Raw genomic sequence first — 21,715 nt, 5'->3', positions numbered from 1 at the left:
TTTATTTCTCCAACATAACCGTTTTGGCGTAATCCGCTTACCTTTATATCAACAAATTAGTGTTGCCACCATTAACTCATCATTAAAGTGAGTTCACAAGAAAAATGTCTGCAAATGTCCACCATCTATTTTTTGATGTACCTCTGGCAAACAGAGAGACACTGATGATTGACGATAAAGCCATCACCAAGTGGAAAAGTCAAATTTCCTTCAAAGAAATGTTGAGGAAAAAATGAAAAAGGCCAATTGTAATTTTTAGACTTTACATGTAGCTGTTGCTAAATTTGCTAGTGACACTAAACTAAACAGGAAGGTAAGTTGTCAAGAGAGTGGAAAGGAGACAACGGGATGTGAATAACAGAGTTGGAAAATGTGAAATTGACCATTTTAATCCTGAAATGTTTGAAAAATATCTACAAGGTCAGAGATTATGGAGGAATCTGGATGCTGTAGTGCCTAAGTCATATCATACTGATAATACATATACAACAAATAATTGGGAAAGCTCCCAAAATGCTAGAAATTAACGTAAAAGTGGTGACGCTATGCTTCAGCAAAATAGGGCATTAGTGAGACCACCTTTGGAGTACTGTGTGGATTGGTACCTCTGACTTTTGTCTGAAAAAAACTAATCTCTGAAGGTTGAGAGTTTTAGTAGCTCTTGCTCCAAGAGTGATAGAAGCAAAAACTACATTTTTTCAAGGCAGGAGTAGAAAAGTTACCAAGGTAAAAGGCATGCAGAGTTTGAAGTATCAGTTTGATAAACATATAAAATGGAATAGGGTTGAGAGGCCTTTTGCTACTTTAAATGTATCAATGGGCATAAGGTACCAAATTTCCCGAAGTACTTGGAGGAGCAAGAAGTGTCCAGTCATTTTAGATGTCTGTATTTGCTGATCTGTAAATTGAATTTTATTTTAATGCTTTGCTGGTCATTTTAAAAAATGTCTTCAGTGAGATACCACTCTTTGTATATACAAAAAGAATTATCAGAGGTGTTCGTCAAGTTGACTTTCATGTAGCTTTCATAAGTTTAGTAATCCTTTTTAATGCAAACAGCTGAAGTAAAGTAACTGCATTTATAGACATATTAACACTCAGGTGTTTTGTTTGTCGCATTCTTCCAAGAGTCATATTGCCCTGAGGTCCCTTGGGGAAGATGGCTTTTGTGCAACTTAGTTAAACTACATGTGATTGGGAAGAATGGAGGAGGTCAGTGCACCTGCAAAGAGAAAAAGGTGGATACCCATTTGTACCACCCATCTGTACCACCCATCTGATGGGTTAGGCCTGACAAATACTGTGCAATCTGTAAAAGCTTCACAGGAGGTGGCACTCAGCCTGCAGGGCAGTGGAAGGCCTCTACCCCTCAGACAGAAGTGAATCAGAGCCTGTTTTCAAACAAAACTCAGCATGTAATATCAATACAGACAGAACTAAGATGTCCTAGGGAGAGAGAAGTAAATTAGTGACACTGGTTGAAACGGAAAATTAAAGATCTGAAGCTAATATTCTGAAAGTACCTAATGTCCAGACAGAATCAAGAAGAGAAACCTTGACCTAATAAACAATGAGGTCCATCTTCATAGCCTCCTCTCTATGGACAAAGGCAATAGCCATCCTGTTTCCACTAAAAGCAGGCAGAACAGTCCTGATTACAAAAAAAACAGCTTCTGAAAGCATTGATAATGAGTTGAATTGTCATTGGCCCAAGGCTTTTGAGACTCTTTACAATTAATTTGACTAAAAGACTCTGAGAAGCTTTTTTAAAAAGTATCTGTTAAAGTCAAAAGGAGACTTGTGATACACTTCATGCTATGGGAATATCACTATCTTACAAAATCGTGAGGAACTGGTAAAAAATGATTTAGTAGGATACAGAATGGTGATCGAAGTGCATGAAGAGACCTCTTCCTAAGAAACACACAAAATGTAAAAGGAACTCAGCAAGTCAAGCAGCCTGTTCAGAGAGGAAAACTGGGCATTTTGGGTTGAGACCTTTCATAAGAACTGTAAAAGAAGGGGAAAGAATACAGCTGGTATGTGATAGATAGGGCTTGGTGAGGGGGAAGGTGGATGATTGGGAGGAGGTTGGATGACGCAAGAAGCTGGGAGGGGATTGGTGGAAGATGTAAGGGGTTGAAGAAAAATCCAATAGAGAAGACAGCGGATTATGGAAGAAAGGGAGGGAGGAGGCAAACCAGTAGGAGTTCATGTGAGAAAGGAACTCGTGAGAGGTCCCAGCGATGTTTGTGTTACTTAATATTTCCAGCATCTGCAGAATCTCTTGTGTTTATCTTCCTAGGAAGTTTATAATATTCTATGAAGAACTTAACATAAGTACATGAAGAGAGACTGAAAGGGAGAAGTTCAGTCACATCCTCGTCAGAAGTGAGCCAACGTGCACCGCCGTATATCAAAGGAGCAGCAGTAGAGAAAGTCGGCGGTTTTAAATTCCTGGGCTTTAGTGTATCAGATGATATTCTCTGGGCCCAGCATATCGATGCAATCACAAGGAAAGCAGTTCAGCATGTTTCCTTAGAAGTTAAGGAGTTTCAACATGTCACCAAACACTAACAAACTGCTCTAGATTTACTGTTGAAAGTATCCCGACTAGTTGTGTCATTGTCTGGTTTGGCAATCTGAGCATGCAGTGATGTAAGAAGCTGCAGAACAATGGGCTCTGCCCAATACATCACGACCACATCCCTCCCCACTATCAACAGTTTCTACGTGATGTGGAGCTACCGTCGGGCAAGAGGTAGAGAAACCTTAAGTCCCACATCGCCAGATTCAAGAATAGCTGCTTTGCTTCAACCATTAGGGTTGCATCAGCTCTTGTTCAAGCTCTAATCACTACTGTATAACAGCACTATGATCACTGATCACTTTGCATTAAAAGAGGTTTTTTTTTCCTAATTCTGTTTTTCTAGTAAAAATTGTGAATAATTTATTTTTCTTATGAATGCTGCTTATCTACAGTAGATGTATATGCCTGTGATGCTGCTGCAAGTAAGATTTTCTTTGCATCTGTGAGTACATGTGCTTGTGCATCTGACAATAAATCTGACTTTGAACGTGAGAGCTCTCTAACTTGTCTTTTTTTTATTATTACCATGGATATGCTTGCAAAATGCTGACAAATGGGTCAAACATCAGAAATGTAAGTTACATTGCTCTATTATTTGAGAATGTACTGCATAATCAGCAACTCCAAGGCAGTTGGGAGGAAACCATTAAGATACTACACGAATTTTGTAAAAGCGTAGGCTCGGAAATGAATTTCAGAAAAATCACAGGTTTGACACAATCAGCAAAAGCAAACGATTCACATACTGCAAAATGTTCCATTGACAACAAATCAATAGAATTTATGTCCCTGTAGAGCTTGAGGTACTTAGGAGCCTAAATAGGTTTATGTCATGAGAAGATGCATACCAAAAGGCGGATTAATGATTTTAAAAGAAAGAGAAACCCTTTTAAAAACAAATGGACTACACAACACATGGTTCCAAGACCACCTTTACATGATTCTCACAACAGCCTTCCAAAACCGTTTGAAAAACAGAATCAGGTTTATTATCACTGGTACATGTTGTGAAGTTTGTTGTTGATTTGTGACAGTAGTACAGTGCAAGACATAAAAATTACTATGTTACAAAAATATAAACAGTGCAAACCTGGAATAGTGAGATAGTGTTCATGGGTTTTTTTTTTGGCAATTCCTGAAGCGTTAAGTTTGGGTCTTCTGGCTGCTGTACTTCCTCTCTGATGGTAGTAATGAGAACAAGACATGTCCTGGATGGCAAGAGTCTTTAGTTGATGTTGCATTCTCATGGCACCAACTTTTGAAGATGCCCTTGATGGGGAGAATTGTGCCAGTGATGGACCTGGCTGGTCTATAAGCAGCCTCTTTTGAACCAGCATATTGGAGCCTTCGTACCAGGCAGTGATGCAACCACTCAGAATGCTCTCCTCTGCATCTGTAGAAATTTGTTAGGAGTATTTGCTGAAATAGCAGATCTCAAACTCCGAATGAAAAATCTCACATAAAATGCTGGAGGAGACCCACCGGTCAGGCAGCATCTATGAAGGGGAATAAACAGTTGATGTTTTGAACCAAGATCCTTTATTTCCCTCCATAGATGTGTCATAAGGAGGGGGCTAGGGACGGACCCAAGTGCAAGACACAGACACTGAAGTACTAGGGACAGGCTGAGGGCAAGGACATGGACAGGAAAACCAGGAACCTGGAACAGGACTGGACAAGAGAGCTAGGAGCCCGGGCTGAGACTCCGAGCCAGAGACTGGACAAGGACCCAGTATCTGGGTCTTGCCTCTGGCTCGAACCCCAGAACCAGGCAAGGACGAAGCTGGAGTCTTCAGGCTTGAGGCTAGAGGCGAGGCTTGGCAGGAGGCAGGATGGACTCCGAGCCAGAGACTGGACAAGGACCCAATACCTGGGTCTTGCCTCTGGCTCAGACCCCAAAACTAGGCAAGGACGAAGCTGGAGTCTTCAGGCTTGAGGCTAGAGGCGAGGCTTGGCAGGAGGCAGGATGGACTCCGAGCCAGAGACTGGACAAGGACCCAATACCTGGGTCTTGCCTCTGGCTCGAACCCCAGAACCAGGCAAGGACGAAGCTGGAGTCTTCAGGCTTGAGGCTAGAGGCGAGGCTTGGCAGGAGGCAGGATGGACTCCGAGCCAGAGACTGGACAAGGACCCAATACCTGGGTCTTGCCTCTGGCTCAGACCCCAAAACTAGGCAAGGATGAGGCTTGGCAGGCAGGCAGGATGAGGCTGGAGTCTTCAGGCTTGAGGTTAGAGGTGAGTCTTGGCAGGAGGCAGGTGGCCGGAGTCTTCAGGCTAGAGGCGAGGCTTGGCAGGAGGCTGGAGTCTTCAGGCTTGAGGCTAGAGACTTGGCTTGGCTGGCAAGAGGCTAGAGGCTAGAGACTTGGCTTGGCTTGGCAAGAGGCTAGAGGCTTGGCTTGGCTTGGCTAGAGGCTAGAGACTTGGCTTGGCAAGAGGCTAGAGACTTGGCATGGCTTGGCAAGAGGCTAGAGGCTAGAGACTTGGCTTGGCTTGGCAAGAGGCTAGAGACTTGGCTTGGCTCGGCAAGAGGCTAGAGACTTGGCTTGGCAAGAGGCTAGAGGTTAGAGACTTGGCTAGGCAAGAGGCCAGAGGCTAGAGACCTGGTTTGACTTGGCAAGAGGGTAGAGGCTAGAGACTTCAGGCTTGAGGCAAGGCGAGGCAGGAGGCTGGAGTCTTCAGGCTTGAGGTGAGGAGAGGCAGGAGGCTGGAGTCTTCAGGCTTGAGGTGAGGAGAGGCAGGAGGCTGGAGTCTTCAGGCTGAGGAGAGGTGAGGCAGGAGGCTGGAGTCTTAGGAGATGCGAGGCGAGGCAGGAGGCTGGAGTCTTAGGAGACTTGAGGCAAGGCAAGACTGGAGGCAGGGGATGAGGCGAGGCGAGGCTGGAGGCAAGGGACTTGAGGTGAGGCGAGGCTGGAGGCAGGAGACTTGAGGTGAGGTGAGGCTGGAGGCAGGGGACTTGAGGTGAAGTGAGGCTGGAGGCAGGGGACTTGAAGCGAGGTGAGGTGAGGCTGGAGGCAGGAGACTTGAGGCGAGGCTAGGCTGGAGGCAGGGGACTTGAGGTGAGGCGAGGCTGGAGGCAGGGGACTTGAGGTGAGGTGAGGCGAGGCTGGAGGCAGGGGACTTGAGGTGAGGAGAGGCAGGAGGCTGGAGTCTTCAGGCTTGAGGCGAGGCAGGAGGCTGGAGTCTTCAGGCTTGAGGCGAGGCAAGGCAGGAGGCTGGAGTCTTAGGAGATGCGAGGCGAGGCAGGAGGCTGGAGTCTTAGGAGACTTGAGGTGAGGGGAGGCTGGAGGCAGGGGATGAGGCGAGGCGAGGCTGGAGGCAAGGGACTTGAGGTGAGGTGAGGCTGGAGGCAGGGGACTTGAGGCGAGGTGAGGCAAGGCTGGAGGCAGGGGACTTGAGGCGAGGCTAGGCTGGAGGCAGAGGACGAGGTGAGGTGAGGCTGGAGGCAGGGGACTTGAGGTGAGGTGAGGCGAGGCTGGAGGCAGGGGACTTGAGGTGAGGTGAGGCGAGGCAAGGCTGGAGGCAGGGGACTTGAGGCGAGGCTAGGCTGGAGGCAGGGGACTTGAGGTGAGGCGAGGCTGGAGGCAGGGGACTTGAGGCGTGGCGAGGCTGGAGGCAGGGGACTTGAGGCGAGGCTAGGCTGGAGGCAGGGGACTTGAGGTGAGGCGAGGCTGGAGGCAGGGGACTTGAGGTGAGGTGAGGCGAGGCAGGAGGCAGGGGACTTGAGGTGAGGCTAGGCTGGAGGCAGGGGACTTGAGGCGAGTCGAGACGAGGCTGGAGGCAGGGGACTTGAGGTGAGGCTAGGCTGCAGGCAGGGGACTTGGGGTGAGGCGAGGCTGGAGGCAGGGGACTTGAGGTGAGGCGAGGCTGGAGGCAGGGGACTTGAGGTGAGGTGAGGCGAGGCTGGAGGCAGGGTACTTGAGGCGAGGCAAGGCTGGAGGCAGGGAACTTGAGGCGAGGCAAGGCTGGAGGCAGGGGACTTGAGGTGAGGCGAGGCTGGAGGCAGGGGACTTGAGGTGAGGTGAGGCGAGGCTGGAGGCAGGGGACGTGAGGTGAGGTGAGGCAAGGCAAGGCTGGAGGCAGGGGACTTGAGGCGAGGCTAGGCTGGAGGCAGGGGACTTGAGGTGAGGCGAGGCTGGAGGCAGGGGACTTGAGGTGAGGTGAGGCGAGGCTGGAGGCAGGGGACTTGAGGCGTGGCGAGGCTGGAGGCAGGGGACTTGAGGCGAGGCTAGGCTGGAGGCAGGGGACTTGAGGTGAGGCTAGGCTGGAGGCAGGAGACTTGAGGTGAGGCGAGGCTGGAGGCAGGGGACTTGAGGTGAGGTGAGGCGAGGCTGGAGGCAGGGGACTTGAGGTGAGGCTAGGCTGGAGGCAGGGGACTTGGGGTGAGGCGAGGCTGGAGGCAGGGGACTTGAGGTGAGGCGAGGCTGGAGGCAGGGGACTTGAGGTGAGGTGAGGCGAGGCTGGAGGCAGGGGACTTGAGGCGAGGCAAGGCTGGAGGCAGGGGACTTGAGGCGAGGTTAGGCTGGAGGCAGGGGACTTGAGGTGAGGCGAGGCGAGGCTGGAGGCAGGGGACTTGAGGCGTGGCGAGGCTGGAGGCAGGGGACTTGAGGTGAGGCTAGGCTGGAGGCAGGGGACTTGAGGTGAGGCTAGGCTGGAGGCAGGGGACTTGAGGTGAGGCGAGGCTGGAGGCAGGGGACTTAAGGTGAGGTGAGGCGAGGCTGGAGGCAGGGGACTTGAGGTGAGGCTAGGCTGGAGGCAGGGGACTTGGGGTGAGGCGAGGCTGGAGGCAGGGAACTTGAGGTGAGGCGAGGCTGGAGGCAGGGGACTTGAGGTGAGGTGAGGCGAGGCTGGAGGCAGGGGACTTGAGGCGAGGCAAGGCTGGAGGCAGGGGACTTGAGGCGAGGCTAGGCTGGAGGCAGGGGACTTGAGGTGAGGCGAGGCTGGAGGCAGGGGACTTGAGGTGAGGTGAGGCGAGGCTGGAGGCAGGGGACTTGAGGTGAGGTGAGGCGAGGCTCGAGGCAGGGGACTTGAGGCGTGGCGAGGCTGGAGGCAGGGGACTTGAGGCGAGGCTAGGCTGGAGGCAGGGGACTTGAGGTGAGGCGAGGCTGGAGGCAGGGGACTTGAGGTGAGGTGAGGCGAGGCTGGAGGCAGGGGACTTGAGGTGATGCTAGGCTGGAGGCAGGGGACTTGAGGTGAGGTGAGGCGAGGCTGGAGGCAGGGGACTTGAGGTGAGGCTAGGCTGGAGGCAGGGGACTTGAGGTGAGGCTAGGCTGGAGGCAGGGGACATGAGGCGAGTCGAGGCGAGGCTGGAGGCAGGGGACTTGAGGTGAGGCGAGGCTGGAGGCAGGGGACTTGAGGTGAGGTGAGGCTGGAGGCAGGGGACTTGAGGTGAGGTGAGGCGAGGCTGGAGGCAGGGGACTTGAGGCGAGGCAAGGCTGGAGGCAGGGGACTTGAGGCGAGGCTAGGCTGGAGGCAGGGGACTTGAGGTGAGGCGAGGCTGGAGGCAGGGGACTTGAGATGAGGTGAGGCGAGGCTGGAGGCAGGGGACTTGAGGCGTGGCGAGGCTGGAGGCAGGGGACTTGAGTTGAGGCTAGGCTGGAGGCAGGGGACTTGAGGTGAGGCTAGGCTGGAGGCAGGGGACGAGGTGAGGCGAGGCTGGAGGCAGGGGACTTGAGGTGAGGTGAGGCGAGGCTGGAGGCAGGGGACTTGAGGTGAGGCGAGGCTGGAGGCAGGGGACTTGAGGCGAGTCGAGGCGAGGCTGGAGGCAGGGGACTTGAGGTGAGGCTAGGCTGGAGGCAGGGGACTTGAGGCGAGGCTAGGCTGGAGGCAGGGGACTTGAGGTGAGGCTAGGCTGGAGGCAGGAGACTTGAGGTGAGGCGAGGCTGGAGGCAGGGGACTTGAGGTGAGGTGAGGCGAGGCTGGAGGCAGGGGACTTGAGGTGAGGCTAGGCTGGAGGCAGGGGACTTGAGGCGAGTCGAGGCGAGGCTGGAGGCAGGGGACTTGAGGTGAGGCTAGGCTGGAGGCAGGGGACTTGGGGTGAGGCGAGGCTGGAGGCAGCGGACTTGAGGTGAGGCGAGGCTGGAGGCAGGGGACTTGAGGTGAGGTGAGGCGAGGCTGGAGGCAGGGGACTTGAGGCGAGGCAAGGCTGGAGGCAGGGGACTTGAGGCGAGGTTAGGCTGGAGGCAGGGGACTTGAGGTGAGGCGAGGCGAGGCTGGAGGCAGGGGACTTGAGGCGTGGCGAGGCTGGAGGCAGGGGACTTGAGGTGAGGCTAGGCTGGAGGCAGGGGACTTGAGGTGAGGCTAGGCTGGAGGCAGGGGACTTGAGGTGAGGTGAGGCGAGGCTGGAGGCAGGGGACTTGAGGTGAGGCTAGGCTGGAGGCAGGGGACTTGGGGTGAGGCGAGGCTGGAGGCAGGGAACTTGAGGTGAGGCGAGGCTGGAGGCAGGGGACTTGAGGTGAGGTGAGGCGAGGCTGGAGGCAGGGGACTTGAGGCGAGGCAAGGCTGGAGGCAGGGGACTTGAGGCGAGGCTAGGCTGGAGGCAGGGGACTTGAGGTGAGGCGAGGCTGGAGGCAGGGGACTTGAGGTGAGGTGAGGCGAGGCTGGAGGCAGGGGACTTGAGGTGAGGTGAGGCGAGGCTGGAGGCAGGGGACTTGAGGCGAGGCAAGGCTGCAGGCAGGGGACTTGAGGCGAGGTTAGGCTGGAGGCAGGGGACTTGAGGTGAGGCGAGGCGAGGCTGGAGGCAGGGGACTTGAGGCGTGGCGAGGCTGGAGGCAGGGGACTTGAGGTGAGGCTAGGCTGGAGGCAGGGGACTTGAGGTGAGGTGAGGCGAGGCTGGAGGCAGGGGACTTGAGGTGAGGGTAGGCTGGAGGCAGGGGACTTGGGGTGAGGCGAGGCTGGAGGCAGGGGACTTGAGGTGAGGCGAGGCTGGAAGCAGGGGACTTGAGGTGAGGTGAGGCGAGGCTGGAGGCAGGGGACTTGAGGCGAGGCAAGGCTGGAGGCTGGGGACTTGAGGTGAGGCGAGGCTGGAGGCAGGGGACTTGAGGTGAGGTGAGGCGAGGCTGGAGGCAGGGGACTTGAGGTGAGGTGAGGCGAGGCTGGAGGCAGGGGACTTGAGGCGTGGCGAGGCTGGAGGCAGGGGACTTGAGGCGAGGCTAGGCTGGAGGCAGGGGACTTGAGGTGAGGCGAGGCTGGAGGCAGGGGACGAGGTGAGGTGAGGCGAGGCTGGAGGCAGGGGACTTGAGGTGAGGCTAGGCTGGAGGCAGGGGACTTGAGGCGAGTCGAGGCGAGGCTGGAGGCAGGGGACTTGAGGTGAGGCGAGGCTGGAGGCAGGGGACTTGAGGTGAGGTGAGGCTGGAGGCAGGGGACTTGAGGTGAGGTGAGGCGAGGCTGGAGGCAGGGGACTTGAGGCGAGGCAAGGCTGGAGGCAGGGGACTTGAGGCGAGGCTAGGCTGGAGGCAGGGGACTTGAGGTGAGGCGAGGCTGGAGGCAGGGGACTTGAGGTGAGGTGAGGCGAGGCTGGAGGCAGGGGACTTGAGGCGTGGCGAGGCTGGAGGCAGGGGACTTGAGGTGAGGCTAGGCTGGAGGCAGGGGACTTGAGGTGAGGCTAGGCTGGAGGCAGGGGACGAGGTGAGGCGAGGCTGGAGGCAGGGGACTTGAGGTGAGGTGAGGCGAGGCTGGAGGCAGGGGACTTGAGGTGAGGCTAGGCTGGAGGCAGGGGACTTGAGGCGAGTCGAGGCGAGGCTGGAGGCAGGGGACTTGAGGTGAGGCTAGGCTGGAGGCAGGGGACTTGGGGTGAGGCGAGGCTGGAGGCAGGGGACTTGAGGTGAGGTGAGGTGAGGCGAGGCTGGAGGCAGGGGACTTGAGGCGAGGCAAGGCTGGAGGCAGGGGGCTTGAGGCGAGGCGAGGCTGGAGGCAGGGGACTTGAGGTGAGGCGAGGCTGGAGGCAGGGGACTTGGGGTGAGTCGAGGCTGGAGGCAGGGGACTTGAGGTGAGGTGAGGTGAGGCGAGGCTGGAGGCAGGGGACTTGAGGCGAGGCAAGGCTGGAGGCAGGGGACTTGAGGCGAGGCTAGGCTGGAGGCAGGGGACTTGAGGTGAGGCGAGGCTGGAGGCAGGGGACTTGAGGTGAGGTGAGGCGAGGCTGGAGGCAGGGGACTTGAGGTGAGGTGAGGCGAGGCTGGAGGCAGGGGACTTGAGGTGAGGCAAGGCTGGAGGCAGGGGACTTGAGGCGAGGCTAGGCTGGAGGCAGGGGACTTGAGGTGAGGAGAGGCAGGAGGCTGGAGTCTTCAGGCTTGAGGCGAGGCAGGAGGCTGGAGTCTTCAGGCTTGAGGCGAGGCAAAGCAGGAGGCTGGAGTCTTAGGAGATGCGAGGCGAGGCAGGAGGCTGGAGTCTTAGGAGACTTGAGGCGAGGCGAGGCTGGAGGCAGGGGATGAGGCGAGGCGAGGCTGGAGGCAAGGGACTTGAGGTGAGGTGAGGCTGGAGGCAGGGGACTTGAGGCGAGGTGAGGCAAGGCTGGAGGCAGGGGTCTTGAGGCGAGGCTAGGCTGGAGGCAGGGGACTTGAGGTGAGGTGAGGCTGGAGGCAGGGGACTTGAGGTGAGGCGAGGCTGGAGGCAGTGGACTTGAGGCGTGGCGAGGCTGGAGGCAGGGGACTTGAGGCGAGGCTAGGCTGGAGGCAGGGGACTTGAGGTGAGGCTAGGCTGGAGGCAGGGGACTTGAGGTGAGGCGAGGCTGGAGGCAGGGGACTTGAGGTGAGGTGAGGCAAGGCTGGAGGCAGGGGACTTGAGGCGAGGCTAGGCTGGAGGCAGAGGACGAGGTGAGGCGAGGCTGGAGGCAGGGGACTTGAGGTGAGGTGAGGCGAGGCTGGAGGCAGGGGACTTGAGGTGAGGTGAGGCGAGGCAAGGCTGGAGGCAGGGGACTTGAGGCGAGGCTAGGCTGGAGGCAGGGGACTTGAGGTGAGGAGAGGCTGGAGGCAGGGGACTTGAGGCGTGGCGAGGCTGGAGGCAGGGGACTTGAGGCGAGGCTAGGCTGGAGGCAGGGGGCTTGAGGTGAGGCGAGGCTGGAGGCAGGGGACTTGAGGTGAGGTGAGGCGAGGCAGGAGGCAGGGGACTTGAGGTGAGGCTAGGCTGGAGGCAGGGGACTTGAGGCGAGTCGAGACGAGGCTGGAGGCAGGGGACTTGAGGTGAGGCTAGGCTGGAGGCAGGGGACTTGGGGTGAGGCGAGGCTGGAGGCAGGGGACTTGAGGTGAGGCGAGGCTGGAGGCAGGGGACTTGAGGTGAGGTGAGGCGAGGCTGGAGGCAGGGGACTTGAGGCGAGGCAAGGCTGGAGGCAGGGGACTTGAGGCGAGGCTAGGCTGGAGGCAGGGGACTTGAGGTGAGGCGAGGCTGGAGGCAGGGGACTTGAGGTGAGGTGAGGCGAGGCTGGAGGCAGGGGACGTGAGGTGAGGTGAGGCAAGGCAAGGCTGGAGGCAGGGGACTTGAGGCGAGGCTAGGCTGGAGGCAGGGGACTTGAGGTGAGGCGAGGGGGGAGGCAGGGGACTTGAGGTGAGGTGAGGCGAGGCTGGAGGCAGGGGACTTGAGGCGTGGCGAGGCTGGAGGCAGGGGACTTGAGGCGAGGCTAGGCTGGAGGCAGGGGACTTGAGGTGAGGCTAGGCTGGAGGCAGGAGACTTGAGGTGAGGCGAGGCTGGAGGCAGGAGACTTGAGGTGAGGTGAGGCGAGGCTGCAGGCAGGGGACTTGAGGTGAGGCTAGGCTGGAGGCAGGGGACTTGAGGCGAGTCGAGGCGAGGCTGGAGGCAGGGGACTTGAGGTGAGGCTAGGCTGGAGGCAGGGGACTTGGGGTGAGGCGAGGCTGGAGGCAGGGGACTTGAGGTGAGGCGAGGCTGGAGGCAGGGGACTTGAGGTGAGGTGATGCGAGGCTGGAGGCAGGGGACTTGAGGCGAGGCAAGGCTGGAGGCAGGGGACTTGAGGCGAGGTTAGGCTGGAGGCAGGGGACTTGAGGTGAGGCGAGGCGAGGCTGGAGGCAGGGGACTTGAGGCGTGGCGAGGCTGGAGGCAGGGGACTTGAGGTGAGGCTAGGCTGGAGGCAGGGGACTTAAGGTGAGGCTAGGCTGGAGGCAGGGGACTTGAGGTGAGGCCAGGCTGGAGGCAGGGGACTTGAGGCGAGGCTAGGCTGGAGGCAGGGGACTTGAGGTGAGGCGAGACTGGAGGCAGGGGACTTGAGATGAGGCTAGGCTGGAGGCAGGAGACTTGAGGTGAGGCGAGGCTGGAGGCAGGGGACTTGAGGGGAGGTGAGGCGAGGCTGGAGGCAGGGGACTTGAGGTGAGGCTAGGCTGGAGGCAGGGGACTTGAGGCGAGTCGAGGCGAGGCTGGAGGCAGGGGACTTGAGGTGAGGCTAGGCTGGAGGCAGGGGACTTGGGGTGAGGCGAGGCTGGAGGCAGGGGACTTGAGGTGAGGCAAGGCTGGAGGCAGGGGACTTGAGGTGAGGTGAGGCGAGGCTGGAGGCAGGGGACTTGAGGCGAGGCAAGGCTGGAGGCAGGGGACTTGAGGTGAGGCTAGGCTGGAGGCAGGGGACTTGAGGTGAGGCTAGGCTGGAGGCAGGGGACTTGAGGTGAGGCGAGGCTGGAGGCAGGGGACTTGAGGTGAGGCTAGGCTGGAGGCAGGGGACTTGGGGTGAGGCGAGGCTGGAGGCAGGGGACTTGAGGTGAGGCAAGGCTGGAGGCAGGGGACTTGAGGTGAGGTGAGGCGAGGCTGGAGGCAGGGGACTTCAGGCGAGGCAAGGCTGGAGGCAGGGGACTTGAGGCGAGGCTAGGCTGGAGGCATGGGACTTGAGGTGAGGCGAGGCTGGAGGCAGGGGACTTGAGGTGAGGTGAAGCGAGGCTGGAGGCAGGGGACTTGAGGTGAGGTGAGGCGAGGCTCGAGGCAGGGGACTTGAGGCGTGGCGAGGCTGGAGGCAGGGGACTTGAGGCGAGGCTAGGCTGGAGGCAGGGGACTTGAGGTGAGGTGAGGCTGGAGGCAGGGGACTTGAGGTGAGTTAGGCGAGGCTGGAGGCAGGGGACTTGAGGTGAGGCTAGGCTGGAGGCAGGGGACGAGGCGAGTCGAGGCGAGGCTGGAGGCAGGGGACTTGAGGTGAGGCGAGGCTGGAGGCAGGGGACTTGAGGTGAGGTGAGGCTGGAGGCAGGGGACTTGAGGTGAGGTGAGGCGAGGCTGGAGGCAGGGGACTTGAGGCGAGGCAAGGCTGGAGGCAGGGGACTTGAGGCGAGGCTAGGCTGGAGGCATGGGACTTGAGGTGAGGCGAGGCTGGAAGCAGGGGACTTGAGGTGAGGTGAGGCGAGGCTGGAGGCAGGGGACTTGAGGCGAGGCTAGGCTGGAGGCAGGGGACTTGAGGTGAGGTGAGGCTGGAGGCAGGGGACTTGAGGTGAGGCGAGGCTGGAGGCAGTGGACTTGAGGCGTGGCGAGGCTGGAGGCAGGGGACTTGAGGCGAGGCTAGGCTGGAGGCAGGGGACTTGAGGTGAGGCGAGGCTGGAGGCAGGGGACTTGAGGTGAGGCGAGGCTGGAGGCAGGGGACTTGAGGTGAGGTGAGGCAAGGCTGGAGGCAGGGGACTTGAGGCGAGGCTAGGCTGGAGGCAGAGGACGAGGTGAGGCGAGGCTGGAGGCAGGGGACTTGAGGTGAGGTGAGGCGAGGCTGGAGGCAGGGGACTTGAGGTGAGGTGAGGCGAGGCAAGGCTGGAGGCAGGGGACTTGAGGCGAGGCTAGGCTGGAGGCAGGGGACTTGAGGTGAGGAGAGGCTGGAGGCAGGGGACTTGAGGCGTGGCGAGGCTGGAGGCAGGGGACTTGAGGCGAGGCTAGGCTGGAGGCAGGGGGCTTGAGGTGAGGCGAGGCTGGAGGCAGGGGACTTGAGGTGAGGTGAGGCGAGGCAGGAGGCAGGGGACTTGAGGTGAGGCTAGGCTGGAGGCAGGGGACTTGAGGCGAGTCGAGACGAGGCTGGAGGCAGGGGACTTGAGGTGAGGCTAGGCTGGAGGCAGGGGACTTGGGGTGAGGCGAGGCTGGAGGCAGGGGACTTGAGGTGAGGCGAGGCTGGAGGCAGGGGACTTGAGGTGAGGTGAGGCGAGGCTGGAGGCAGGGGACTTGAGGCGAGGCAAGGCTGGAGGCAGGGGACTTGAGGCGAGGCTAGGCTGGAGGCAGGGGACTTGAGGTGAGGCGAGGCTGGAGGCAGGGGACTTGAGGTGAGGTGAGGCGAGGCTGGAGGCAGGGGACGTGAGGTGAGGTGAGGCAAGGCAAGGCTGGAGGCAGGGGACTTGAGGCGAGGCTAGGCTGGAGGCAGGGGACTTGAGGTGAGGCGAGGGGGGAGGCAGGGGACTTGAGGTGAGGTGAGGCGAGGCTGGAGGCAGGGGACTTGAGGCGTGGCGAGGCTGGAGGCAGGGGACTTGAGGCGAGGCTAGGCTGGAGGCAGGGGACTTGAGGTGAGGCTAGGCTGGAGGCAGGAGACTTGAGGTGAGGCGAGGCTGGAGGCAGGAGACTTGAGGTGAGGTGAGGCGAGGCTGCAGGCAGGGGACTTGAGGTGAGGCTAGGCTGGAGGCAGGGGACTTGAGGCGAGTCGAGGCGAGGCTGGAGGCAGGGGACTTGAGGTGAGGCTAGGCTGGAGGCAGGGGACTTGGGGTGAGGCGAGGCTGGAGGCAGGGGACTTGAGGTGAGGCGAGGCTGGAGGCAGGGGACTTGAGGTGAGGTGAGGCGAGGCTGGAGGCAGGGGACTTGAGGCGAGGCAAGGCTGGAGGCAGGGGACTTGAGGCGAGGTTAGGCTGGAGGCAGGGGACTTGAGGTGAGGCGAGGCGAGGCTGGAGGCAGGGGACTTGAGGCGTGGCGAGGCTGGAGGCAGGGGACTTGAGGTGAGGCTAGGCTGGAGGCAGGGGACTTAAGGTGAGGCTAGGCTGGAGGCAGGGGACTTGAGGTGAGGCGAGGCTGGAGGCAGGGGACTTGAGGCGAGGCTAGGCTGGAGGCAGGGGACTTGAGGTGAGGCGAGACTGGAGGCAGGGGACTTGAGATGAGGCTAGGCTGGAGGCAGGAGACTTGAGGTGAGGCGAGGCTGGAGGCAGGGGACTTGAGGGGAGGTGAGGCGAGGCTGGAGGCAGGGGACTTGAGGTGAGGCTAGGCTGGAGGCAGGGGACTTGAGGCGAGTCGAGGCGAGGCTGGAGGCAGGGGACTTGAGGTGAGGCTAGGCTGGAGGCAGGGGACTTGGGGTGAGGCGAGGCTGGAGGCAGGGGACTTGAGGTGAGGCAAGGCTGGAGGCAGGGGACTTGAGGTGAGGTGAGGCGAGGCTGGAGGCAGGGGACTTGAGGCGAGGCAAGGCTGGAGGCAGGGGACTTGAGGTGAGGCTAGGCTGGAGGCAGGGGACTTGAGGTGAGGCTAGGCTGGAGGCAGGGGACTTGAGGTGAGGCGAGGCTGGAGGCAGGGGACTTGAGGTGAGGCTAGGCTGGAGGCAGGGGACTTGGGGTGAGGCGAGGCTGGAGGCAGGGGACTTGAGGTGAGGCAAGGCTGGAGGCAGGGGACTTGAGGTGAGGTGAGGCGAGGCTGGAGGCAGGGGACTTCAGGCGAGGCAAGGCTGGAGGCAGGGGACTTGAGGCGAGGCTAGGCTGGAGGCATGGGACTTGAGGTGAGGCGAGGCTGGAGGCAGGGGACTTGAGGTGAGGTGAGGCGAGGCTGGAGGCAGGGGACTTGAGGTGAGGTGAGGCGAGGCTCGAGGCAGGGGACTTGAGGCGTGGCGAGGCTGGAGGCAGGGGACTTGAGGCGAGGCTTGGCTGGAGGCAGGGGACTTGAGGTGAGGCGAGGCTGGAGGCAGGGGACTTGAGGTGAGTTAGGCGAGGCTGGAGGCAGGGGACTTGAGGTGAGGCTAGGCTGGAGGCAGGGGACGAGGCGAGTCGAGGCGAGGCTGGAGGCAGGGGACTTGAGGTGAGGTGAGGCGAGGCTGGAGGCAGGGGACTTGAGGTGAGGCGAGGCTGGAGGCAGGGGACTTGAGGTGAGGCGAGGCTGGAGGCAGGGGACTTGAGGTGAGGTGAGGCGAGGCTGGAGGCAGGGGACTTGAGGCGAGGCAAGGCTGGAGGCAGGGGACTTGAGGCGAGGCTAGGCTGGAGGCATGGGACTTGAGGTGAGGCGAGGCTGGAGGCAGGGGACTTGAGGTGAGGTGAGGCGAGGCTGGAGGCAGGGGACTTGAGGCGTGGCGAGGCTGGAGGCAGGGGACTTGAGGTGAGGATAGGCTGGAGGCAGGGGACTTGAGGTGAGGCTAGGCTGGAGGCAGGGGACGAGGTGAGGCGAGGCTGGAGGCAGGGGACTTGAGGTGAGGTGAGGCGAGGCTGGAGGCAGGGGACTTGAGGTGAGGCGAGGCTGGAGGCAGGGGACTTGGGGTGAGGCGCGGCTGGAGGCAGGGGACTTGAGGTGAGGTGAGGTGAGGCGAGGCTGGAGGCAGGGGACTTGAGGCGTGGCAAGGCTGGAGGCAGGGGACTTGAGGCGAGGCTAGGCTGGAGGCAGGGGACTTGAGGTGAGGCGAGGCTGGAGGCAGGGGACTTGAGGTGAGGTGAGGCGAGGCTGGAGGCAGGGGACGAGGTGAGGTGAGGCGAGGCTGGAGGCAGGGGACTTGAGGTGAGGCAAGGCTGGAGGCAGGGGACTTGATGCGAGGCTAGGCTGGAGGCAGGGGACTTGAGGTGAGGAGAGGCAGGAGGCTGGAGTCTTCAGGCTTGAGGCGAGGCAGGAGGCTGGAGTCTTCAGGCTTGAGGCGAGGCAAAGCAGGAGGCTGGAGTCTTAGGAGATGCGAGGCGAGGCAGGAGGCTGGATTCTTAGGAGACTTGAGGCGAGGCGAGGCTGGAGGCAGGGGATGAGGCGAGGTGAGGCTGGAGGCAGGGGACTTGAGGCGAGGTGAGGCAAGGCTGGAGGCAGGGGACTTGAGGCGAGGCTAGGCTGGAGGCAGGGGACTTGAGGTGAGGTGAGGCTGGAGGCAGGGGACTTGAGGTGAGGCGAGGCTGGAGGCAGGGGACTTGAGGCGTGGCGAGGCTGGAGGCAGGGGACTTGAGGCGAGGCTAGGCTGGAGGCAGGGGACTTGAGGTGAGGCTAGGCTGGAGGCAGGGAACTTGAGGTGAGGCGAGGCTGGAGGCAGGGGACTTGAGGCGAGGCTAGGCTGGAGGCAGGGGACTTGAGGTGAGGCGAGGCTGGAGGCAGGGGACTTGGGGTGAGGCGAGGCTGGAGGCAGGGGACCTGAGGTGAGGTGAGGTGAGGCGAGGCTGGAGGCAGGGGACTTGAGGTGAGGCTAGGCTGGAGGCAGGGGACTTGAGGCGAGGCTAGGCTGGAGGCAGGGGACTTGAGGTGAGGCAAGGCTGGAGGCAGGGGACTTGGGGTGAGGCGAGGCTGGAGGCAGGGGACTTGAGGTAAGGTGAGGTGAGGCGAGGCTGGAGGCAGGGGACTTGAGGCGAGGCAAGGCTGGAAGCAGGGGACTTGAGGCGAGGCTAGGCTGGAGGCAGGGGACTTGAGGTGAGGCGAGGCTGGAGACAGGGGACTTGAGGTGAGGTGAGGCGAGGCTGGAGGCAGGGGACGAGGTGAGGTGAGGCGAGGCTGGAGGCAGGGGACTTGAGGTGAGGCAAGGCTGGAGGCAGGGGACGAGGCGAGGCTAGGCAAGGCTTGAGGCAGGGGACTTGAGGTGAGGAGAGGCAGGAGGCTGGAGTCTTCAGGCTTGAGGCGAGGCAGGAGGCTGGAGTCTTCAGGCTTGAGGCGAGGCAAAGCAGGAGGCTGGAGTCTTAGGAGATGCGAGGCGAGGCAGGAGGCTGGAGTCTTAGGAGACTTGAGGCGAGGCGAGGCTGGAGGCAGGGGATGAGGCGAGGCGAGGCTGGAGGCAAGGGACTTGAGGTGAGGTGAGGCTGGAGGCAGGGGACTTGAGGCGAGGTGAGGCAAGGCTGGAGGCAGGGGACTTGAGGCGAGGCTAGGCTGGAGGCAGGGGACTTGAGGTGAGGTGAGGCTGGAGGCAGGGGACTTGAGGTGAGGCGAGGCTGGAGGCAGGGGACTTGAGGCGTGGCGAGGCTGGAGGCAGGGGACTTGAGGCGAGGCTAGGCTGGAGGCAGGGGACTTGAGGTGAGGCTAGGCTGGAGGCAGGGGACTTGAGGTGAGGCGAGGCTGGAGGCAGGGGACTTGAGGTGAGGTGAGGCGAGGCTGGAGGCAGGGGACTTGAGGTGAGGCTAGGCTGGAGGCAGGGGACTTGAGGCGAGTCGAGGCGAGGCTGGAGGCAGGGGACTTGAGGTGAGGCTAGGCTGGAGGCAGGGGACTTGGGGTGAGGCAAGGCTGGAGGCAGGGGACTTGAGGCGAGGCAAGGCTGGAGGCAGGGGACTTGAGGCGAGGCTAGGCTGGAGGCAGTGGACTTGAGGTGAGGCTAGGCTGGAGGCAGGGGACTTGAGGCGAGTCGAGGCGAGGCTGGAGGCAGGGGACTTGAGGTGAGGCTAGGCTGGAGGCAGGGGACTTGAGGTGAGGCGAGGCTGGAGGCAGGGGACTTGAGGTGAGGTGAGGTGAGGCTGGAGGCAGGGGACTTGAGGTGAGGCTAGGCTGGAGGCAGGGGACTTGAGGCGAGGCTAGGCTGGAGGCAGGGGACTTGAGGTGAGGCGAGGCTGGAGGCAGGGGACTTGAGGTGAGGTGAGGATGGAGGCAGGGGACTTGAGGTGAGGCGAGGCTGGAGGCAGGGGGCTTGAGGCGTGGCGAGGCTGGAGGCAGGGGTCTTGAGGCGAGGCTTGGCTGGAGGCAGGGGACTTGAGGTGAGGCTAGGCTGGAGGCAGGGAACTTGAGGTGAGGCGAGGCTGGAGGCAGGGGACTTGAGGTGAGGTGAGGCGAGGCTGGAGGCAGGGGACTTGAGGTGAGGCTAGCCTGGAGGCAGGGGACTTGAGGCGAGGCTAGGCTGGAGGCAGGGGACTTGAGGTGAGGCGAGGCTGGAGGCAGGGGACTTGGGGTGAGGCGAGGCTGGAGGCAGGGGACTTGAGGTGAGGTGAGGTGAGGCGAGGCTGGAGGCAGGGGACTTGAGGCGAGGCAAGGCTGGAGGCAGGGGACTTGATGCGAGGCTAGGCTGGAGGCAGGGGACTTGAGGTGAGGCGAGGCTGGAGGCAGGGGACTTGAGGTGAGGCGAGGCTGGAGGCAGGGGACTTGAGGTGAGGTGAGGCGAGGCTGGAGGCAGGGGACGAGGTGAGTTGAGGCGAGGCTGGAGGCAGGGGACTTGAGGTGAGGCAAGGCTGGAGGCAGGGGACTTGAGGCGAGGCTAGGCTGGAGGCAGGGGACTTGAGGTGAGGCTAGGCTGGAGGCAGGGGACTTGAGGTGAGGAGAGGCAGGAGGCTGGAGTCTTCAGGCTTGAGGCGAGGCAGGAGGCTGGAGTCTTCAGGCTTGAGGCGAGGCAAAGCAGGAGGCTGGAGTCTTAGGAGATGCGAGGCGAGGCAGGAGGCTGGAGTCTTAGGAGACTTGAGGCGAGGCGAGGCTGGAGGCAGGGGATGAGGCGAGGCGAGGCTGGAGGCAAGGGACTTGAGGTGAGGTGAGGCTGGAGGCAGGGGACTTGAGGCGAGGTGAGGCAAGGCTGGAGGCAGGGGACTTGAGGCGAGGCTAGGCTGGAGGCAGGGGACTTGAGGTGAGGTGAGGCTGGAGGCAGGGGACTTGAGCTGAGGCGAGGCTGGAGGCAGGGGACTTGAGGCGTGGCAAGGCTGGAGGCAGGGGACTTGAGGTGAGGCTAGGCTGGAGGCAGGGGACTTGAGGTGAGGCTAGGCTGGAGGCAGGGGACTTGAGGTGAGGCGAGGCTGGAGGCAGGGGACTTGAGGTGAGGTGAGGCGAGGCTGGAGGCAGGGGACTTGAGGTGAGGCTAGGCTGGAGGCAGGGGACTTGAGGCGAGTCGAGGCGAGGCTGGAGGCAGGGGACTTGAGGTGAGGCTAGGCTGGAGGCAGGGGACTTGGGTTGAGGCGAGGCTGGAGGCAGGGGACTTGAGGCGAGGCAAGGCTGGAGGCAGGGGACTTGAGGCGAGGCTAGGCTGGAGGCAGGGGACTTGAGGTGAGGCTAGGCTGGAGGCAGGGGACTTGAGGCGAGTCGAGGCAAGGCTGGAGGCAGGGGACTTGATGTGAGGCGAGGCTGGAGGCAGGGGACTTGAGGTGAGGCTAGGCTGGAGGCAGGGGACTTGAGGTGAGGCGAGGCTGGAGGCAGGGGACTTGAGGTGAGGTGAGGTGAGGCTGGAGGCAGGGGACTTGAGGTGAGGCTAGGCTGGAGGCAGGGGACTTGAGGCGAGGCTAGGCTGGAGGCAGGGGACTTGAGGTGAGGCGAGGCTGGAGGCAGGGGACTTGGGGTGAGGCGAGGCTGGAGGCAGGGGACTTGAGGTGAGGTGAGGTGAGGCGAGGCTGGAGGCAGGGGACTTGAGGTGAGGGTAGGCTGGAGACAGGGGACTTGAGGCGAGGCTAGGCTGGAGGCAGGGGACTTGAGGTGAGGTGAGGCTGGAGGCAGGGGACTTGGGGTGAGGCGAGGCTGGAGGCAGGGGACTTGAGGTGAGGTGAGGTGAGGCGAGGCTGGAGGCAGGGGACTTGAGGTGAGGCAAGGCTGGAGGCAGGGGACTTGAGGCGAGGCTAGGCTGGAGGCAGGGGACTTGAGGTGAGGCGAGGCTGGAGGCAGGGGCTTGAGGTGAGGTGAGGTGAGGCTGGAGGCAGGGGACGAGGTGAGGTGAGGCGAGGCTGGAGGCAGGGGACTTGAGGTGAGGCAAGGCTCTAGGCAGGGGACTTGAGGCGAGGCTAGGCAAGGCTTGAGGCAGGGAACTTGAGGTGAGGAGAGGCAGGAGGCTGGAGTCTTCAGGCTTGAGGCGAGGCAAAGCAGGAGGCTGGAGTCTTAGGAGATGCGAGGCGAGGCAGGAGGCTGGAGTCTTAGGAGACTTGAGGCGAGGCGAGGCTGGAGGCAGGGGATGAGGCGAGGCGAGGCTGGAGGCAAGGGACTTGAGGTGAGGTGAGGCTGGAGGCAGGGGACTTGAGGCGAGGTGAGGCAAGGCTGGAGGCAGGGGACTTGAGGCGAGGCTAGGCTGGAGGCAGGGGACTTGAGGTGAGGTGAGGCTGGAGGCAGGGGACTTGAGGTGAGGCGAGGCTGGAGGCAGGGGACTTGAGGCGT

Source organism: Mobula hypostoma, chromosome 1, assembly GCF_963921235.1.
Source record: "Mobula hypostoma chromosome 1, sMobHyp1.1, whole genome shotgun sequence".
Lineage (NCBI taxonomy): Eukaryota > Metazoa > Chordata > Chondrichthyes > Myliobatiformes > Myliobatidae > Mobula > Mobula hypostoma.
The sequence above is the reverse complement of the archived record's forward strand: the minus strand, read 5'-3'. Positions refer to the sequence as shown.